Source organism: Zalophus californianus, chromosome 3 (genome assembly GCF_009762305.2).
Source record: "Zalophus californianus isolate mZalCal1 chromosome 3, mZalCal1.pri.v2, whole genome shotgun sequence".
Lineage (NCBI taxonomy): Eukaryota > Metazoa > Chordata > Mammalia > Carnivora > Otariidae > Zalophus > Zalophus californianus.
The window spans coordinates 78,209,400-78,214,541 of NC_045597.1; positions in this window are offsets into that span (position 1 = coordinate 78,209,400).

A 5,142-nucleotide genomic window follows, 5' to 3' on the forward strand; every position below is an offset into this window, starting at 1 on the left:
ACTCTAGCACCTTCTTTCTGCTGTGCTGTGGGCATGGTGGCTAAATATGGAGCAGCCACCTGGCAACCATGAGAAAAAAGACCAGAAAAATTAAATCATCATTAGCCTTGATGTCACTAAGCTGCTGAACAAATTCCAGCAGCCACTTACCTCTTGACCCCTGCTTGTTTGGTGAGAAAAGCTTCTATTTATTGAAGTCACTCTAATTCGATTTTCTGTTACTGAAGCAGAAAAGCACTCCTGATTTATATGTTAGGATACTGTCTTATGTTAGGAAACAACCCTCAGGTATAAATGGGATGTTGCAGAGAAGTGAACCACGTGGGATATAACTTACATACAACCAGAAAATTTAAGTTCTGATGATTATTGTAATAAATTCTTCTATGGGCATTCTCTGCCTTTTTCTTTCTCAGTAGCTCATAGAAAGCTTCCTTCACCTCGAAATGAATAATCAGTCCACCACTCTGTCTGACAAAGGGGCCCCACCCAACCTCCCAGAGTTGATGAACAGAAAAGAAAGGAAATATGGAATAAAATGGACTTAGCTGTTGTGCTGGAAAGATGGTTACAATTCTCTGCTGCTTCCCATCAGCAGGTGAACACTTTGTCCCAGTCCCTTGAATCGGGGCAGGCCTTACACCTTCTCATGACCAAAAGAATGGGTTTTTTGGTCATGAGGCGATATTGTACCAGTTTAAGGCAAACACAATAATTGTACAGACCTGGTTGGGTGCCGCACAAACCACATGCTTAAGGTAGTTTCCCAGTTTGGGCATTAAATAATACCATCTGTCTTTCAATAATGTCACAGCTCTGAGGAGCCAGATTTCTCCTGTTGTGTTGAAAAAACAAGCACAATATGAAAATCAGTATAGATAGGACATTAGAGAGGCAGAATCCAATATGATTCTGAGGTCTGGGCCGTTGTGCAGTGCCCAGCATGCAAACGCGTCCCATTAGCAACTGACTGTGGCTGTTTAAGAGTGAAGTAAAAATGTTATTCTTTCTTTCAATTTATGTGCAGTATTTTCACAAATGGCTACTTTTAGGACATAAATATTTATTGTTATTTGGACAGAACTACTTAACAAACAAAACTGTTGGGTATTTCTTTTGGTTCAGGAATGTGTCCTGAAAAAAATTAACTGAGACACTAAGAGTGCTGGGAATCCAGAAAGTTTAAAAACCTCTACATTCATGAATGAGAATATAAAGATGGCAGCTTTTTTTCACGAGATCAAGTTATACATATGAGGAAAAGGAATCTCAAAGAAACGTTTTTAAAGTCACCTAATCAACTTCCTAATCTCTCAATATCCAAACAGAATCTTGTACATCCTAGGTGCTTGGTAAGTGTTTCTAAAATAAATGCTTTAGTTGAACAGATCATTAGAAATCTATACTTAGCAAAGACAGCCTAATACTCATTTTTTTCAACAACACAGTGTTTAAGTATTTAAGTGCTTAGGGCTACTACAGTTCTTCCTTATTCCTTCTTGGTAAAACTCAAGTTGACTCAATTTGCTTGAATTCAATTCACAGCGTCAAGTCTCAGCCAAAGGTATTGAAGGCTCTGGATCACGGTGTAAAGCTCTTGGGAAGACACCTTTGCACATCATTTCTGACGTGTCCCAGGTTTACGAGTCATACAGCAAAACGTCCTGATACTTGAGCCCTTCTGTCTTCCTGTTCTACTGTTGTTCAAAAGTACCTGTCAAAGCTTTTCAGAATTTCAAACCCAAATGATTTTGTTCCATAGGTAAAAGGAAACACACACTTAGGTGAAACTAATTCTACTCTTATCGCTAAAAATTTCACCTAAATTGATTACCCAGGAGTTCATTCTATCCCACAGCTCTCTATTTACCATTCCTATGATATTGCACATATTACACAATCATTGTCCATTTTCCAGCTTGATTGTTCATTGTAGCAAAGAGAAAGTGAAAGAACTCTGACATAACCATCAGTCAGGGCAGCCAACATGAGACATATTTTTGGATGAGTCAACGAAGTGTATACAATTTCTGAATCTGACACTAAATCCTGTTCACAGAGTTTCCTCACTCATCCACCTAAAGCTGTCCCAAGAAATCAAAAAACCCCTGAGGCAACAGGTAAGTCCAATGTTATTCACTCCCACAGTTAAGCTCCTTTAGCGGACTTGAGATGCCTAAACATTCAGGGTTGCTCCTAACCATCACCCATCACACAGGCACACCTTCTCTGCGACATTTAGTGGAACTTTCTCTGGCATCCATCTGTTGGCTCTGATATCTATTTCAGAACCCATAAGCAGATTATGCCAACAAATCTCAGTTCCCCCAGCCCACTCATCTGTCCAGCCCAGTTCTATCTGGTCATCATTCATTGAGAAGCTAATGGCTACATCTTTACTTCCTCAAATTGGTCCTTGAATGAGATTTTCTCTGGCCAAACTACTTAAAACTGCAATTTCCCCCAAGCCTTCTACTCCCCTTCCCTGCTTTATATCCTCCAGAGTACTTTGACCATCTTATATCCTATAGCCTTGATTTGTTTACCTTCTTTATTGTCAATCTTTTCCTAAACTTCATGGGGGCCAGGATTTTTTTTCTAATCTATTTGGCTCACTGATATGTCCTCAGCACCAAGACCTATTCCTGACATGGGCATTCAATACATTTGTTTAATAAATTCATTTCCTCATGTTTTTAATGAACATTCATTGAGCATCTACTATGTGCCAGTTACAATGCTTGATGCAGGCAAAGCACCTGCTTTCACAAACATGACAACCCAAGGCTGACTCACCTGGATTATAAACACAATTGTGTGTGTGTGTGTGTGTGTGTGCATGCACACGCACGTGCATGGGCAAACGTGTGTGTTCTGCATATGTTTATTTTCTGAAGAAAGGATAGTAGTTTCCATTAGTTTCTCTAAAAGAGCCATGACTGCAACATAATCAAGCACCACTGAAGAGCTCTTTCCCATAGAGCCTCTGTGTTTCTCTCAAGTAAATACAGTGCATGAGCAAGCTCACCCCATGGAAATCCAAATTTCCCTCAATGCACCAGACCTCAGTTCTATCACACAAGCTCCTGAAAGCCCATTTCCTTTGGCTTCCTCCCCAGGCTGTCTGGAATGTGTCGATTATTTTAACTCTACCGCATTTACCTATGAAATATTTATCCCACTCTAAAAGTGTTCTGAACTTGGCTTTGGCCTGTGCACACATTAAATATGTAATTCATGTACTCTTAATAATCTGGTGTTTATTATCCAATTGTGTGTGCATCTTCCACCACTTAACCTACCATGTTTTGGTTCTAAGCCTCCACAGAATAGGGAAATGACAAGCTGATGGTTTTTATTGGCTTAATAAATACTTTCAATATTGTTAATGATAATGGTAAAACAATATGCACTCTGATTGAAATCTTTTCATAAAATAGAAGGGAGAAGGGCAATTGGGGAAACTATCCAGATAATTGAGGCTGATAATTCTGTACCATAGAGTGCACAAATTTGCCATCCAAACACATTATAACACATCACTTATGATTGAACTCTCTATTTGACTATTCACAGATGGTATTGGACCCATAAACTACAGGTAAAATAATTTAAAGATTTTACTTTTACCCTTTCTTTGGCCCTGTGACTTCTCTTCCCATTTGAAAGGAGTGGATTTTTGTGTGCCCTTTTGCTTTCTGATCCTCATTCCCCCTCCCTCTCCTTCCCATAATGAGATGGAGAGCAAGCAGGGAGCTTCACACACTTCTCCAAATGGCTCGGTCTAACACCAGCGGGTCCTGGACCTCACCTGTGCAACTTTGATTCTGACATGATTTTTCTGAAGTAGAGAAAAAAACTTTTGTTTCTGACAATGGAGATTTGAACTACATGAAAATAGTATGTCTCAGAAATTCTTGCTCAAAAAAAATATTTTAAAGATGTTTCCTTATGTAAGTGAAAGTCTTACCCTATGCATTTTGTATGTACCGTTCATATATCTTTACTATGCCGCTCTAACCTGTGTTCACACTGAGCAAATTCTCTACCACCTTGCTTTAAAATTGAGCAGCCTTGCCAAAACTCTTTCTACTCAGTTTATAAGGTTCCTTGAAAAACTATCAGCATCTGTCCAAACCTTCTTGGCATCCTTGCATCAAGGTGCCAGCTTACGGTTGGGGGGCAGTTGGATTTTTCCTTTTCCTCTCTCATCTCCAGGCCCAGTCCCCAGGCTGGTGTCCATCCCAGAGTTGCACTACCCCAGTGGCAACACACGCTGGGAAGGCCATCCTGAAATCCAAAGAGAAAACCCACGTCTTTAAGGCAGAGGAAAGGGGAAAAGGGATCCCTGTGGTTTGAAGAGTTTAGGGAAAATGCTCATTATTTTTTTTTCCTTTTGTTTTTTTCTCCACTTTGCCCTGAGGGCAGCCTGAGACACCCAATCTGAGCAAGGACAAGGGCAAAAGCTCTGAAAGGAACCTGACTTCCTGGAAGTAGGAACTGACAAAACACTCTGAGAGTCCAAGAGTGTGGAGAAACCCCTGGGAGGGAAGGGCTGTTAAATCCCAAATTCTGTGTGTGATCCCACAGCTGCCCCAGGCTCCCCCAAGCTTCATGCACACAGACCAGACCCCCAGATGCATAGCAAAAGCTTTAAAAGCCAAATACAATACAAGCCACCACTCAGATCCCAGACTAACCCCTGAGGGGAGGCTGCATGGGGCAAACCCAAATACCACAGAAAAGGTTTTGCAGACTGAACTGGTGTTTGAACCAAAGCCCAAGGAAGGTGAAACAAAACTTGTAGTCTCAACTGAAAGGGGCTGATTGCCTGCTAAAATAAATGATCAACAATCTCCCAAAGATAGAAGTAAATGAAGTCTCACAACACAATATTCAAATGCCCAGGAAGTGCCCCAGCATTATTCAGCATCCAAAGAACTAGAAAAATCTGACAAATTCCCAGCAGGAAAAAAAAAAAATCAACAGATGCCCAGATGTTGGAATTATCAGACAAAGGTGTTAAAGCAGCTCTTATAATCATCTCCATGAGGTAAAAATGCACAGTCTTGAAATGAATGAAAAAATAGAAAACCTCAGAGGGAAATAGAAACTATGTTTAAAAAAAAAAGGAAAATTCTA